The sequence below is a fragment of the Platichthys flesus genome, chromosome 9 (assembly GCF_949316205.1).
Source record: "Platichthys flesus chromosome 9, fPlaFle2.1, whole genome shotgun sequence".
NCBI classification, from domain to species: Eukaryota; Metazoa; Chordata; class Actinopteri; order Pleuronectiformes; family Pleuronectidae; genus Platichthys; species Platichthys flesus.
Genome location: NC_084953.1, coordinates 5,126,535 through 5,144,086, shown reverse-complemented (window position 1 = coordinate 5,144,086; position 17,552 = coordinate 5,126,535). Strand labels below are relative to the sequence as shown.

The window sequence follows — 17,552 nt, the reverse complement described above, 5'->3', positions numbered from 1 at the left end:
CTTGCTGGTCACAGAGCAGACTCACATAGAAAGACACCCAAGCGCAGCCGGGTTCTACAAAAATAAACAGAAATATGAGTCTGTTTGACGAGTCCAAAGTCCGTCCCAGAGCAAATAAAGTGCTCACTCCAATCAGCAGGGCTGTGAAGAATGTGTCTGCTGCCTACCTCTCACTGTGATGGCTCCACAAATACAGGAGGGCTGCAGGCTAGGAACTGGTGGAAAGCCGAGGGCCGGAGGTTGCTGAGGTGAACCTCCACCGTGGGGAAAAACACAGGGGGCTTCAGTAAATATATCTCGCCCGACTCCTCCGTGTTTATTGGGTTTGACCCCCGCAGACTGGACCTCCGTACCCAAAACAAGGGGGAAAAGCCAATAAACTCGTCTCCCTCAGCAAATTACAGGCCAGCCTTGTCTGACTCCACTGATTTGATAGAAGATTAGTCATCATACATCCTTTCACCACCTAAGAACATTGTTACCACAAAGGGGAAGATTTAGTCCCTCATTCGACGAAAGTACATTTCACTCACCGCTTTGCGTTGGTGTGTTGGTTAATTGGTCTGATGTTTGTCAACAGGATTGTGCACAAAACCGCTGAATGGATTTCTAGGAAACTTGTTGGAAGACTAGAACATTGGGCTAGACAGAACCAATTAAAGTTGGCACGGATCTGGACAAAGGAACCGATCCAAGATTATTCATTTTTTGTTGATGACAGATTTCCCAGAGAATGATCCATGGATTCCGGCAAAAAGAGAAATCTAGTTTGTGAAATTTGGTGAGGATTGATTGTTTGGCTGTTTTTTTTAAACAAACAATCTGACTTTGTCTACAAGTATTGCTGCAATGCATGGTTCAGACGTCAGGAATGGCAAATTGTGCTGGGGAAACAAACCGCTTGCATGCTCCCCAGGTCACTCTGCTCTACACCACGGGCACGGAAGGCTGATAAACTGCTTCTGTAACCGACACTTCCTGTGTTTCATGACATCAACTGGAAAAAGTGAAATATTCCAAAGATTTGAGGTCGAGGGTATAAGCACAGTGAGTCCTGCTTAATGCTTAAAGGTCGTTCCACTCTCCTCCAAAATATCAAGCAGGGCTATAAAGCCTCTCCTAGCTTCTTCTCTGATAAACTGAGATTTATACTTTAGCATTTACATGATGTTATTATCCAAAGCGATAAAAACGCTAATAGCCAAACCAGTGAAAAGTCATATTTCAGCTCTATAGCCAGCACAGGACAGTCAGTGTTGTACGTGTTGAGAATGTACAGACAAGAAGAAGCTGTACATCCTGTCCTCCGCGCTTCCTCCATTCCTTCTTTCTCAAGGGGAAACCCAAGTGGGAAACTCTACTCGCCGAGTCGCCGTCACCTTTGGCCTACCTGGGCCGGCAGAAACAGGACCACCCACATGAGTTCAAGGTGAGCACATTGTGTGTGTCAATCCAACTGTGTGTTACAGTGAAAGGATAAAGCCTGAGTGTGTGTGTGTGAGGAGGGTCATATATTTTAAAAGCGCAGAGTCCTCAGTTCTTAAAGGACATGTTATAGCCCATTTACTCCAAATTACTTCACAACTTAACCATGTAAATCCAGGGTTTGGATGTTTGAGTGCGTTTTCCTATAAAAAGCATCAAGTAGAAAACTAGTCAATTGAACATCCTTATCAAAAGATGAAGCAGTCAGTCAAATCAAATTAAATCATATTTTATCAAAATAAGTGATTGATGTCTGGAAAATGTTCAAAGATGTAAAACTCTAAACAACAGGGTTGATCGGTTCATTGGAACAACTTTCTGCAAAAGAACTGCCAATGAAAATGGTACAAAGCGTTCTGTCACTCATTATAAGAATTGGGGGGGGGGGGGGGGGGCAGCCTCTCTGGAAAAACACATGTCAGTTGTGTGTCCCAAACTAAAGAAGCGTGCAGTGCATTGATTTGTTATGAAACACATTTAAGGATTAAAGCGTGAAAATAAAGTGGCGCGCTCCTCAAGTGAGAGCGTTGGCAGCTTAAAACTGTGAGAAGCTGTTGTTTAACAATCCAATCATCTTATTCTCAGTCAGGGACAGGATGAACTAATGGATCGTCTATGCAATATGTTCCACATCTCGAGGAAGTACATATGGTCGAGGGCTAAACGTTGAATGGAAAGTGGAATATCTGACAACTGTGACCATAAGTCATTTCCCATAACCTATACGTTTTTTTCCGGCCCTTACAGCATTCAGAATCTATCCCCCCCCCCCCCCCCCCTCCAGTGTTCCAAAGAAGATTCAATTGAGGTGATTTGAGATGGAATCCCCACTTTGTTTGTTTTCGTTCCACCGGTTGAGGCCCCATGGAAAAATCCGAAGTAAAAATACCCAGAACTCCCACAGATTTAAGTTGTTTCAACATTTGCAAGGCCCAAGGTGTGCTGCGGAATGGAATGTCCGAACCAAACACCGCCTGATGCTGTGTATGAATTTACGTGGACCGGAGCCGGACCTACCACCGCCTTTTCCAAGGGAGGAGAGAGAGATGTTTGGTGCGGCGGAGAGAGAACAGAGCTGCGAGAAGTGGTCGAGGAAAGAGGCGGAGAGTTCGGGTGAGTCATCTTAAGATGAGGTTTTGGTTGAAGGCTTCCCCCCCCCTGAACGAAACCAGTCGGTGTCTGAGGCGTTTCCGAGGAGAGCAGGTCCTGTCAGTCAAACTCCTCATATTCAGTGAGGTCAAAATCCCCCCCCCCCCACAGAGCAGGGAGGCCTCTCGGTGAATGGTGGAGAAAGAGGAACCCCTGACTATAACAGGTCAGGGAAGCCACGCAAGTGAGGAGGCAGGGGGGGGGGGGGGGGGGGGGGTCAGAGTCAGAGAATTTTGACCTAACTGAATATGAGGAGTCTGACTGACAGGATAACGCCTCAGACACCAACTGGTTTTGTTCAATCAATCTGAATATTTGTCATAAACAGGAATTTGGTGAGGTTATATAAGCGCAGCCCTCGACCCCCCCTCATGAAGCCACGCATGCTGTTTAGATTGTAAGAGACTCCGTTGTCCTTTCATATCTGCATTCTTCTCATTGTTGAGGTGTTCCAGTGGTTGCTCCTCTCCGCTCGCGCCAGGACTTGGACCTGGAAACACAGAGCGTCCTGCAGAAAGAAAACACCATCATACCACACGGCTACGCCCACACTTTCCAAAGAATGTAATGGATGTGATCCCAAAGGGGAAAGAAGTGGACTCTGCCAGGCAAAGTACAGACTAACTGCCCATTATGAGGGATTTCCCAAAACAGCCCTGTGAAGCTGGATGTATGGGAGGGGCGGCTATGGAAAAAGGAGGAAAAGAAGTATGTGTTTTAATCTTGTACGGCAGGAAAAAAGAGCGCGATGGGCCAAAAGGTTTCCCATAAATGTTAATGAAGGGCTTTCCCAGAAACTTTTTTTTTTCTCTTCCTCCCTTTTCAGCATGAAACCAGAGGTCAGGTGCTGATGTTAACCAGCAGGGCCGAGTCCCAGAGACCTCCTTTTGAAGTTTAACAGACGGAAACCCCGTGGAATTAACCACGCAGGGATTTCGTACTGACGTAGCAAACTGTGGATGGATGACGTGTGAGAAGGACTGAGCAGGTCTCCTTCACAGAGAAGCACACACGTCTGAGAGAAATTCCAAAATACAGTAACTGTGTGTTTCTTTAACTTAGACACAGTCAGACCTCATGATTTTTATTGGATGGTTTTGTTGGTTTGTTCCACATTAACTAACATGTCCTTTGCATTTCATGCTCCTCAATATTGCTAGCATCTTTGTTGTTCTGGGTTTTTCTTTATTGTTCTACCAGTAAAAACAAAACGTGGTTGAGTCACCTCTGATTCACGTTTTGTCCAGAGCCACGTCATGAGTTAATTTAGGAGCGCTTAAGCACATCTTGTGCCGGCCCAGGGCGGTAAGAAAGCCGCTGTGGCTGGATTTAAGACACCATAGATCACGGTAATGTCTTCTGAAGGCGCCGCCCTGCAAGCGAAACAAGTGGCTTGTGTTGTGAGGCATCTATTAAACATCCTGAGGGAGACAGTGGATCATGCACTCCCAGTCCTCTGCAGCTGGCCTTTAATGAATGGTTGTATCAGTCTGACAAGTCTCCTAAATTCATAACGATGGAATCTGATCCGTACACATTCTTCAGGTCAGAGGTACGTTGTGTTTCGTGAGGAGATACACACAAGTATGGACGGGATATATGGTGTAAATGATAACCAATTAGAAACTGCAGTGGGATTGTGTTCACAGTAGATACAGGAACTGGATAGTGACAACAAAGTTTGAACTGTTGCACCAGTTCTTTGACACTTTGTGGGTTTAGCTATGAAACATATCCCACAAGTTACGACCGTGCTGTTGACCCCCTGCTGGGAGTTGTGTCAGGACCACAGCGGCTGAACCCAGGAGGGACGTTCAGCGCTGCATTAATAACTCAGATCCTAACTTCACTTAATGTGCTCACCTTTTATTTTATTTCTTTGACAATGTAAAGATTTATAAGCTTTGGACTTTTAGAAGCCGGTAAATATAATAAAAGAGCGTGTCACCGATACAAAGTGAGATTTAGCAGTTGTGCGGATGCTTTTCCTGAAGCCGGCCTCCTGACACTGACAAACAGCAGAGGCAACTGAACTCGTAAAATGCTCAATATTTATTTTAGATCGTGCCATCAGAGCCAAACCATTTGGAAACGCTACACTCAGGCAATAACGACGTGAGTGACTCCACTGTGTCAGTGTATCATGATGACTCTGACTTTACTGAGAGGATTACAGTTACACTGCAATATTTACGGTCCAGACAGTTTTATTACAGTTGATATTTTACACCCTCACTAATATTGCATCAGTGACAAGTTGCCTTAACTGCATCATTATACTTTAATGCTGTTGGCTGTGCGACGGTCTCAAGTGCTCCAGCTTATTAAAGCTTACTACTGATGTCATCAGAGCTGTTTGAGGAGGACTACGCTGATTGAATTGGAGATTTGACTGGTTAGAAGCCTTTGTGCACCTCCATCCATCCATTATTATACATTATCTGTACCGCTTATCCTTTAAAGGGCCACATGGGGGCCGGAGCAAACCCCAGACGGGAACGGGTGAGAGGTCAGTTGGTCACAGAGACGGAATTCAGAGGCCGATAATATTACAAACATCTCAGAATTAAAAAGAGGTGAGACAATGAGATTCTAGAGCTTTTGAAGATAAGGGCTGGGGTCGATGGGCTGTCAACACAAATATCTGATCCAGCTGCAGAATGAATGTGTTATGTCCCGTCTCCTGCTGCTCTACCCAGAAAAGAAGTCCGTAAATCATCCAGATCCAACAGAAAACACCTTTGGAGTCACAGATTTGAGCTAGGCTGCATGTTTTCAGACTGTGGAAGGAAGAGTTCCCAGAGAAAAACCGACCCAGACACGGGGAGAACATTGCAACCTCTGCAGAGAAAGACACTGCCCAACCTAAATAAGAAAGAAAACAAAATTCTACAGAAAGCTAAATACTTCTTTATTATCATCCCAATCCTCACTAACTTAACCCTGGCGGAGCTTTTAGCACGTTGGCGTGTTAGCTTGCCAGTTAGCATGCCATCGAGCTGACTAGTAATCCTGTAATTCCTCCGCTTGGCCACCGCGCTCATCTCACTGACTAGTCTGGACCAGGTCTCTGGCAGTCTGCTTCGGAGTTCCTGTCAGCGATAGCGGCCCGCCAGCAGCCCGGCCCGTCCAGCTATGTCTTTGAAGCACCACATGTAACCCATGTGTGTGTGTGTCTATGAGGGCCATAACCACTCCACCACCACCCCCCCTCCCCCCCACCCCCCCAGCTCGCCTCTTACCCCCGGGCCTCCGTGCAAAAACATCACCACCACCACCGCCGCTGCTGCTGCTGTGAAACGAGACAGACTGTAATGGAAACGACACACTTTCCAGACACTTGAGGGGACCAGCAAGCATCTTCGCCTGAACTGAAAAAACATACACACTGTTAACCCCCCCCCCCTCCTCCTCCAGGCCTGTCTGGACAACGGACATATTGTCTTTCAGGAAATAACTGGGCACATTGTAATGATTAGACTACATTGGAGATAATAAACGCCTCCAGTGTGAGGATTTTGTAAAGACAACAAAAACAGTGACAATCCAGATTCCTCCCGGACCCACCGCCCGCCTTGTACCTGCTAATTATTATTACTTCTTCTATTTTTTGTGTGATGCCAGGCTCAAGCAGTTTTGCACACTTGCGTCTGGAGGTGCAGACATTCCTCAGACTCACATTTCCCTGTTTTGTGTCGCATACTGATCATTCTATGATTCAACAGATGATTCAGGGCGGGAAGTCAAGACTTTCCCCCCCGGAGGGTCACGGGAATAATTTATATAATGTAAGATTATAAAAAGACTTCTAATAATAATGTTTCCACGAAGACTCTTGTGGAATTTCATGCCTCACCTGTGTAGGGATGGATTTGCTTGTCTCGCATTCTTCAGACTTTATATTAGTAACTGACATCCGCATGTTGCATATAGAGCGATAATGATTAGTCAACTAACTGTTTAGATGATTGACAGAAAGTGACTCAGCATTTATGTAAATACCCAAAATGATTATTACACCCAGAGAGGGAATGCACCCCCGCTGAGGCCCAACAGGCCCTTAATGAAACCGCATTGAAATTCTCCAGATGTGGATTTTTATTTGGATCTGCACCAAATTGCACAAACTCATAAACATCCGTTTCCTAAACACGTCAGATTTTTCCAGGAATGATTTTACCGAATCCTTCCCTCAAGTTTTGCAACTATCAGACTAAACAGACAACATAACCTGCTTGGTAAAGGACACAATGTTAATTCAGCTTCTCAAATAAGAGGTTTATTGTGATTGTTTGTATCATATGAATAAATTCATCTATTATTGTGTTTTTAAATATATCACCTTGGCTCCTTGGATTGAGGATAGTGTTTGTTCACAGAAAAACAAGGACTCATGAGGCGAGACTGTAATTTCCAACATTCACTTCACAAAGATGTTGTTGTATAGAATTAGACCAACTTGGCTAAATGACCTAATTTACCTTAGTGGATTTGAGACAAACTACTTTACTGGTTTCAGACAGCTTTTGATCTCATATAAGCAGCAATTCAATCTAATCTACGTGTGATTCGAGTGGGGGGGGGGGGGGGGGGGGGGGGTTAAGCTGGGACACAACCGAGACTCAATAAGAGTCTGACCAACTTTGAGTTTTCAATCCTGCTATTGGTGTCAGGATAAAAGGGATTAACAGAAGGTGTCTGGGTTTTATTTAAAAGTTTAAATGAAGCAGTGTTGAAGGGACGTCCTGGCATCTGCTATACGGTGGTGCACAGACTAGAGACGGAGCTGTGGAGGTGTAGAATTGTGTTCCCCCCCCCCCCCACCGCTTCATTTCACTGTTATGCTAGCGTTTCAACCTCAGCCCCTTCTCCATCAGCCACCTTCCATCTGATAACGTATAGTGCTGTTCAGGAGCTCTTGAACCTCGCCATTCTTCACATTCTCCAGATTCTGGCTGGTGTGACCTCATTGGGTGAGTGAAGCTGGTAGGAAAACAGCCCCCGGCCGAGCCTTTGCTTCAACATGGAAACTTAAGCTAACAAAGAATGCATGACTGTGTGCAAACTTGACTGTGGCTGCACTTGAGAGTGAGAACAACAGCTTTTCCTATGGAGGCGTCTTATTCACATCGATGTGCAGATTATTATGGAGCTGCGAGAGAGTGAGCATGTGTGTGGTTCAAGCCTACACAAGCACACACACACATACACACACACTCACACACACATGCTGCAACATATCTGTATATTGAATTGCATCAGACTGACAAAGCTGTGTCAGCTAGAATATGTAACCTATGTTAACCTACAGAACAAAAAGGCCGGACAGCAATAGTCCGCCCAGTGGAGATTGGCTGCACGTATCAACGGACAAGCCCTGAACTAGACTATCAAAGAAACATCACAGACTCCAGAACACTGCAGTTCATGACTCTGGATCGGGAGGACAGATTCGGACTGGGGCCCGAGACGTTAGGGACTCACACCCAGGTCGGGACAGCCTGTGGTGGGCCTGGCTCTACAGAAGGTGTCTCATGTCCTTACATCCACTGCTGGTCACTAACATCTGCTGGTGGTTCGCAACTTGTCATCAGACTAGTGCAGAATAACTTGACACGTACAAGGGATATTCACCAGCTTGTCTTATGTTTTTTTTTTTTTTATCTTTATGTGATTCAAATGGGTTCACGTGCCAAATTAGCTCTCAGCACTTCCTGTATGTGTTGTTACAATCACACATGCTATTGAGGAATAGGGAATGACATACGCTCCATGTAGCAGGGTATCAAACCGTGGCCTCGCTGCTCAGAATTCATCATCTTTATACAAATTGGGCACTCAGGGGTTTAAAGTACCTTAACTGCCTCCATGAATCTACTGGTGCAGCTGCAGCTGCAGACCATGTTGGTAACTGGGTCAAGTTCAGTGGACCAAACTGCATGAGCTAATGTCCGGTTGCAGCCGACAGTTTCTTGTCTTATCACATGTGTCTCCTCCTCGACTTTCCCACGGCCCCCTGGGTAGAAAACACCGTAAAGACCACACAACCACAACTCAGTCAGCAACAGGAATAACATTAATATTCCTGCTTCTTGTTTAAATCAACAGGTGTTTTACATTTGTTTTATTGTTTATGACATTCTGAGGAAAATATGAGGCTGTGTGTTCGGTCCAGAGTGTAGCTTGTGTCTCAACCAGTGGAGGTATGGATGGAGGGGGATTCAGAGGAGAAGGAGATGGAGGACGATGAAGAGGATGAAGAGGATGATGAGGTGGCAGCAGCACTTGTGTAGAAAAGCAATTATATGGCTCCATGCTTTATGGAATGTTCTTAGAATACAGAGCAAGGCGATCCATTAGGTTTGCTAATCAAGCCGAGTGTGTGTCCCTGTGTGTGTGTGTGTGTGTGTGTCTTTGTGTTTGTATAAGTGTATGTGCATATGAGTAGGTGAGTTGCATGCCTCTCACTGGAGCACATAATTACGAGCTGGTGATAAAGAAGAGGAGAAGGGGGCATTGTGGGATAGCTGTGGCGTGAGTCGCCATTTCTCGAGGGGTTTATTGAATGACCGTAGGTGGACATGATTAACTACATAGCTGGGAGGCTCAGGTATGCACACACACACACCCACACACACACACAGGAACACATGCACCTGCATATAGTAGGCAACACATCTGAAAGTGCAAAGTAAATCAATACTGTATCGAATAAATACCCCAAAATCTGCAAATGCTTAGAAAAACTGGAACATAAAATGTCACGTCGCCTAAAACGTGAACAAACCACAAATTTGGAACAATCAGAAACGTCAGGTCAGAACAAAAAAGGGAAAAAAGAAAGGAAAGCTGTTTATACTCATAACTCTGAAAACATTCATTTGGTGAAGCTCTGCAGAATCATTTACCAAAAGCTGAGGTGGAAAGAAACATATAAGCACAGAGTCTGGCTTCCTACGTAATGCCAGCAGCCAGTCAGTCAGAACCACAGGATGCATACAGCGCAGAGAAAACAAACATTGAGGGATGTCCTTTCTGCATACTTGATGCCTTTCCCAGCCACAAATGCCAAAGTTCGCCCGGGACGCTCGCTGCAAAACCGATTCGCTGGAAACCGACCTGCCATTTTACCTTATAAGGGTTTGACTAGTCCAGGCCTTGGGTTGTTTGTATGTGTGTATACGTGTCTGTCTGTGCGTAGGTGTCCCTGCAGGAACTAGGTAAAGTTTCGGTGGGGGATTTCACACACCTGGCGATGTAGTGTCTGCCAGCGTCAGTGGTTTAGGAGAGCTTAAAGCAGAGGGGGGGGGGGGGGGAATTCCATGCTTACCACTCGATCTAACATCGTTCCATTGCCCTGGTCCATGCCAGTAACACACACATGCACAAACACAAACACACAAAACCTCCTGGTGGCGTGTCTGAAGTGGAACGTTGTTGGAATTCGAGTAACCTCCGATCCAAAGCCTCCCTTCCTCCGCAGCTCGTGAAGATCCTGCAGCATTAATGTTAATATGTGGCTGCAGTCTGCTCCACCACCACTGGAGGAGAACTGTTCAGCATTCCGCACATCACAAGGAAATGACAGTCTCTGATCATTATTATTTTCTACCGCTGCTTCGACTTAAAAAAAGGCTGCTCCTGCCGATTAGGCTCTTTTTCACTCTGCTGGCATTTGTGACTAATGGATGTTTAACATATTAACAGCACTAATTAAAAGTCCTTCATCGGTGTAATTGCATTAAATATTCTCACTACGGATGTAATTACCTCGAGCGCCACATCCCTTCGGTTAGGACTGAAACGGTCTCTGCAAAACGAGGTGTCAGCTAAAGTGTAAAGGTTAAGACACATGAAATGTACTGTGAGTTAACATCGCTGGTTCTCTGCTGCCTGTTCTACCTCCCTCTCTCTTTCCCTCACGGTTTCCCTCCTGTGTTTCCACTGTGACCGATCTAATAAAAGACAAAATGCCCCAAACAAAATCGTTTAAAAGAGGCTTCGACAAATCCGTCAGATTTCCTCTATCTCAGGGAAGAGGATAAGAAGACAATCGCTTGAGAGGCCGTGCTGTAGGAGAATGACAATTGCCTCTCCACTGAGAGAATGACTTCAGAGCCGTGCAGTGCAGGATGAAGGGTCTGGGCCAGAGGGAACAGTTTTAAAGTCGTTTCAGGAAGTCAAAGCAATTGCAAAGATTTTGTGACTAGGATTTGTTTTCGAGTAAAGAATCAAAAACAACAATTCACTAATCTGTCTGACAGAGGACAAGCGATTTATCAATTGGGCAAAATGGGCCTTTCATAGACATGTGAGTTTATATTTGATGGTAAGCACTGATAATTAGTTATTTCTAATAAGTTCATTGAATAAAGTTCATGGAAACTGTTCAACATCTAAAACGAATTATATTTCATTGCTAATGTTGATATGTACAAACAGTATATATCTGTAACTGAACATTTTTACTCCCTAATAACATCAGGCCCTTAACATGTGAATAACTTTACTTTCTAATATTGGGAGAACCTAAAACTCTGCCCTGATGTCATGAAGATAAACTTTGAACAAATTAGCAGGAAGTCAAGACAAACTGAGCAAAGCTGCTGCTGTTGTAATATTTTATTTGTTGTCTTTGACAAAGTTCCCTTTGATTAATTATTATAACTTGTCAATAACCTGCTTCTACCTGAGATGATGGTGTCATCTCGACATAAAGACATCCCTGATTGACTCTTAAACATCTGTTCTGCTTCATGTCTTTATTTCTTGGCTGTTGAATCAGCTAAGATCTCTCTGTAAGGCGAGAGCTGTCAGATGAGTCAGATCTCATATCTGCGAGAGGAAGGTGACTCAAGGGGAATCCACGGCGTATCAGATGTAATCATAGAGGAACTTGAGACACAGCTGCATGTCTGAAGGTGAATACTGATCAAGTTGCCCGGGACCCCTGAATAAACGTGACATATGAACAAGCTACTTGAGGTGCGCTCATTATGGCGAGCATGCAGGGGCAAAGCATGCCCAGCATTCTGCCTTACAGGGACAAGGCCACAGAGTTCATGCTGGAGGTCAAGAGGACACATGCAGCAGCTCACAGAGGCAGCACACGCTCGCTCAGCCATGCATGCACATAATCAGGCATGCATGCATGTGCAGGCCGAGTCCCCCCCCCCACCCCCCTCCACTGTCTAATCAACAGCTGCTCGGGCACACGCACAGGAGAGCTGAACTCGTGCCAGCAATAAGAGTCATCCCTCAGTCTGGAGTCACGGATCAGGGTCGCACATGATGACAAATAGCTTCAGGCGTGACGAACAAAGGCCGCTCGCTTCAGGGTCCGGGCCATGTTTGGGCCCCCCCGCTCACTGGTGCAGTCATCGGACAAAAACAGGGTCTGCGTGGAACGGTGTAAAACACTTGACACACTTTCTGAGCGCTCACACCGCCGATGACATCAAGAGACAAAGTGACCCGTGGTCATTCATTTCAAATGAGCGGAGTGACAAAGAGAGCGGCGGCAGAGAACAGAGCAGCAGCTGTCACCGACACATTCACAGCTTCACTGGAGCGGATCAGGGACCCACAGCAGTGAGGGCATCGGTTGAAGGGCGGATGCATTACCCTGGTTTTATTTCTTCATTTAAACAAAACTATTTGGACTTAGGCCACAGAGTCAAATGAAGACTAATGTGTTTAGTATTTTTTACGGCTGGAAACATTGAAGATTGAGTTTAACGTCATATTTTGTGATTTGATTTGCACTTCATGTCAAAGGAGCAGTGTCATGTTCACACTCACGGACACACCGGGCTTCACTATGCAGAACACAGTCTCTTCAAGTCTTGACAAACACGGATTCCACGGTGGTTGTCTTCCACAGAGCAGGTTATCGTCAACACCGCGGAAACCGAAAAGAAGACCAAACATTGGTCTCTGAAAACAAACATCTCTCCTTGATATCACGAGATTGGTCTTATCAGATGTTTGGGTGATGTTGAGAGAAGAAGTTGCACAAGACTGAAAATATTTCAATCATGATAAACTTAAAGGTACAGTTTTGTTTGTGGGAAACACTTTTTTATCTTACATGCTCGAATCCTCTCCACGTCCCGATAGAGATGGATAAATACAGTTGACGACAGACGGAAGTGAACGAGCAAGTAACGGAGGAATCACCTGGTTGAAATGAGTGGAGCTTTGACAGGGTTTACCTTCACTAGCTGTTAGAGACTTTAAAGTGGAGCTTTAATATCTGCAAACCTCAGGAACATTGAGTCTGGAGTCGAGACAAGAAAACACGGAGCTGGAGCTTCTAGAAAAGACAACATTTGTGTGGACACTGTCTTTGGACAATAAGTGAAAGTATAAAATATCAAATTCAAGGACATATTTTTGCCCGTTATCTGTATCCCTCCATCTTGAATTCACCGTTCCTCATAATCCACAGTTCTTTAACTAGGATTACAAAGTTCTTCTCAATGAGCTGAGGCAGTGACTCGAGTGTGTGACTCACCCTGACTCTGCCGCTTCAGTCCAACTGGTTCCATACTCATCACCGACCCTTCAACTAGAAGATGAATCGAGAGAGATCTGCTAAACGGTTGCATAATAGAGTCCAAAAACAAACCACATGATGTAAACTAATTCAATCATCGGTAGGCAAAGTTCAGCTTTAAAACAAATTAAAGTTCAGAAAGTGAAGGAGGAACAGATTGTGTGGAAAAGGGTCTGTGATGACTCAGGCTCTCTGGGTTTGACCTGGGGGGTGTTTTCATTCATAAAAGGCCCGGGATGAACTCCAGCTCAGAGTTAATGGCCCCAGTATGACCAGTTCTGTCCTTTTGCTATAAGCATCGGAAACCAGGACCAAATGTTCTCATGCATCGTTAAGGGAGAAAGATCTGACGAGAAGAATCGATTTGTACATCATTGCGTAACCTTTCCAAATCCCCTTAAACTTTGTTATGATTTCCAACTCCGTCTATTTAAAAGTTTCCCCGCAAAAAAGCTGAAGGCTCTGGTGTTGTTATCGCCCGGCTGATGTCATGGACCCAATCTGAGAGGATTACGCAGATGGTGGGAGAGTTGAACTGTGAGTTTGGCGAAAGGGAAATGTGGATTCTTCTGACAAACTATGGGAAGAATGACGAGGGAATTTGGCTCCACATGAATCTCTTCCTTCTTACGGAGGAGGGTTTGGCTCGTCACCAAATTGCTCCATTGTGAATGCTCAGCGCCTCATGCTTGTGTTTTCGTGAACCAAACTAAATTCCTCCTTGAGGCAGCAGGAAATATACAAAGACAATGGAAGGGGATACATGCAAAACGCTCCTCTGTGTCGGGACAATCACTTCAAGGCCTCTTGTGTTCCATTAGTCATCGTCCTTGAACGGCAACTCGCAATGGAGTCGGAAGAACGCGGCAGTTTCATTAAGTGATTCCACTTCCATTACGTATCAGATTCAATAAACAACAATGTAAAAGGCAGCAAACATTTCCCAAGGACAAAGGAACAGAGGATGACTAAGAGCCTGATCAAATATGGTTGTGTTGTTCATTGGAAAAACCAGAGATATTTCACATTCCTGATGTTTTTTTACTTCGATACATCGACTCCTTCATTAAATAGCTGCTGAACAAGTCACTCCATCCTCTTCCTCCTCTAGCTCCACTGGGCCGGGCTCCATAAATGGTTTGTTCTTCCTGGAGTCAGGGTTAATCCTCGCTGCTTGACGTCTGACTTACCAAAGGGCCATTTAGGGCCAGAGCGGATGTGCAAGTATTCAAATTGGTTCCAGCTTCTTTTCTGTATTCAGATCTCGTCAGTAAGAAATCAAATAAATGCATTTCCCAAAATATTTAAATAGTCCTTTTACAAGAAGGGCACCAAGCAGAGTGCATAGCTCCCCCCAGGCCCAACAGTCCCCTTAAATTCAATCAAGCTGCACCAAATCATTCAGACATTCATCGATATCAATATGTAGATATCAGTCGTCTTAATATACCGGATTTTATTCAAGAGGATCCATGAATTATTCTTTGGGAGAAAGTGAAAATGAATTCCTGGATCTGCTTCTTTTTATTCGGATCCACACAAACATTTTATTGGTTCTTTCTAGGCCGACGTCCCATCAAGTTTATGGGAAATCGGTTCAGTCACGTCCTGTTCTGGAGCTTCAGGGTTTCTTCATTAGCTCAGTCTTCATCTCCTGATTGATATGTCACCACTAAGACCAGGACATGTCCAACACAAGGACTACAGGAGCCATGAGGTGAGGATTTGTTTGTTTGAGAAGCCGATGTATATATTTGAACATATGCAACATGAGATCGCAAGTGGACATAGTTTTGTTTTACAAGGTCAAAGGGCCGAGGAGGTCGGTGACCACTGACCTAACTGATCCAGGAACCAACAGGTGCCTTTCCAATCCATTCCAAATGTATGACACAGACCGATGAGGCCACAGATACGACGCTGAGTCATGATCCATACTGGCACCACAGCCCTACATGGTCGGCCTCCCCATTGAACATCTCCCAGTCATGCTGACTCGGAGCAAGCAGCTGACGGCCGAGGGCTCCGACACGTCTGAGGAGACCTTGACGCTGCGCCGCCATGACACCAGGATGCCTGAGAGCCGGACGTGTGACTTTCCATCTGTTTGCGTGTTTCTCTGTAATGTGGCCGGCACGCGGTGACGCTGTACCAAGCCTGGTGCTGGACGGAGAATCTCATTCAGCAGCCGTTCCCACACTTAAGAATGCCGCGGCCCACTTTGAAAACTCACCCACACCTTTAATCCCAACTATATGATCCACACACAGGACTAATATCAACTATTACATACATATTATTCATCTTATAGCTAAAATAATTTGTCTATGCAGTGCAAATCCAATAACATCCACATATAAGTGTAACAATTGGCAAACCAACCAATGTAGAAAACCAAAATACTCTGAGAGCATCAGAGCCAGATACACGGTGTTGCCGCGTATCTGGCTCTGATGCTCTCAGAGTATTTTTAAAAGATGCTCGAGGCTTGGATAAATATTGTCCATGTCTAGTTTCTAAACGGCAGCGGCGCACTGTACAAGGCTCCAGGGTCTTGTTAGCTTGCATCTCAGCACACACACACACACACACACACACACACACACACACACACACACACACACACACACACACACACACACACACACACACACACACACACACACACACACACACACACACACACACACACACACACACACACACACACACACACACACACACACAGGCTCGGGGGTCTGTCCTCTGGGCCGGCGACAGGTCCTCACTTGAGTCCTTACTGCGAGTCCTCTTTTTACTTTAGAATGATTCAGTTTCACTTTCTGATTCCCCTTCGTCATTAACAGCTTTCCTCTGCTCCATCTGCTCCAATGTCCCTTTACTTTATTGGGGGGGTTATTGTACATTTTTATTTGTCTACACAAACACTCAGGACCCCAAACTGCAGGAAACTCCGTTACGTGCATGTGTGCGTGGAAAGTTTTGCTCAGGCTTATAAATTATATTTGAAAAGACAGACGTTGCAGCATGTGGTGAATTAACTTGTTCCTCCGTATTAAAATAAATCTTTATCAAGCCGCTGCAGATTTACGATGGTCACTTTGTTCTAGCGTGTAGTTTCACCCACTGTCATTATGTAACGTAATCCTGACTTGCACTGTGCACTGAAAGAGTCAAAAGCAATCCAGCCTGAGTCCATAACGTGAACTCGGGCATTTAATTGTAATTTAGGATCACTGTTCTGTGTCCAAGTTTCCCATCGGCCAGCACGTGAGCTCCCTGTGCATGAGCGTATGAAATGTCCCAGTTAACAAGATATAATATTTACAACAAAATCAATAATCAAGGGATCAATATAACTGCAGAGATGGAGCCACCGGCTGATTTGTCTGGAGGGTTTTGTCACAATAAAAGCTTTTACCCATCTGAAAAATAATACGTTTTTTTTTTCTGCCGGAGCTGTCACCCGACAACAAGTCTCTCAAGCTGAAGGTGTCAATTATTATTTTTTTGTAAACCTTAAAAATGATCATATAAAAGCAGACATGCTGTCAGAGGATTGGAATGTGAAATGGAGCACAGTGGGAATGTCTCACGGGCGGCTGCTGAGTGTGTGTGCATGTGTGTGTTTGTGTGAGAGTGTGTGTGTGTGTGTGTAATCCTTCAGGTCTGGCACTGCACAGGTGTACTTCTCGGGATAGAAAAATTCCTGTTATTGCCCGGCAAACCCTTTTATCACCACCTCATACCCATCCAACCCCATCCACACGCTGGTAAACAGGTCGACAATAAGAACAGCCATCAATCACCGCGTGTGCACCACTCGTGCCAATTACACGCACACAAAAAAAAAAAAACGGACCGTCAACACAAAGAGCAGAGTGTATTTCTGGAGGACAATCCTATTTTTCCAGGCATGTTTCTGTCATTATCATTCCTGCAGTGGCTCATGTTTGAAGTCAGCGGGCCGTAGAACAGCACAGCGCTCACTCCGTACAGAGTGGGACGGCTGAGGAGCTGATGGGGAAAGCAGGTGCGGTGGTCGGGGCTACGCTGCAGTGCCACAGAGGGAGAAAGAGAGACCGGGGGAAGTGGGGGGGCTGCAACCAGGACAGTGAGAGCTTATTTCCTCGTCTGGACCCGTAGCCCTCATTCTGATCTGTTGACTTGCTGTCTGATCAGATGGTTTAGTCTGTGATCCCCCTGCTTTGTGTGTTAATGAGTGTGTGGTTGATTCGAGAGAGGAAAAGTTGAGCTTTTCCAGTGAAGGGGCTGGGACCTCATGGTGGCCCCCCCCCACACGTTTCACACACAATGGAGTTTACATCTTGCTCCTATTATGAATATTTATAATGTTCAA

General features: G+C 45.2%; 1 protein-coding gene across 3 annotated transcripts in view; it reads right to left on the bottom strand.

Annotated features, from left to right (window-relative positions):
* Positions 1 to 17,552, bottom strand: part of ddah1 (dimethylarginine dimethylaminohydrolase 1) — a 71,839-nt gene that overhangs the window by 25,396 nt on the left and 28,891 nt on the right. Inside the window, exon 1 of one of the 3 annotated variants that reach the window (XM_062396206.1) lies at positions 168 to 266. The exons of the other annotated variants lie outside the window; for them this stretch is intronic. The gene's annotated coding sequence lies outside the window, so the exon portion shown is untranslated. Of the gene's footprint in view, positions 1 to 167; positions 267 to 17,552 lie in introns of those variants that run through there. 3 annotated transcript variants of the gene reach the window in all.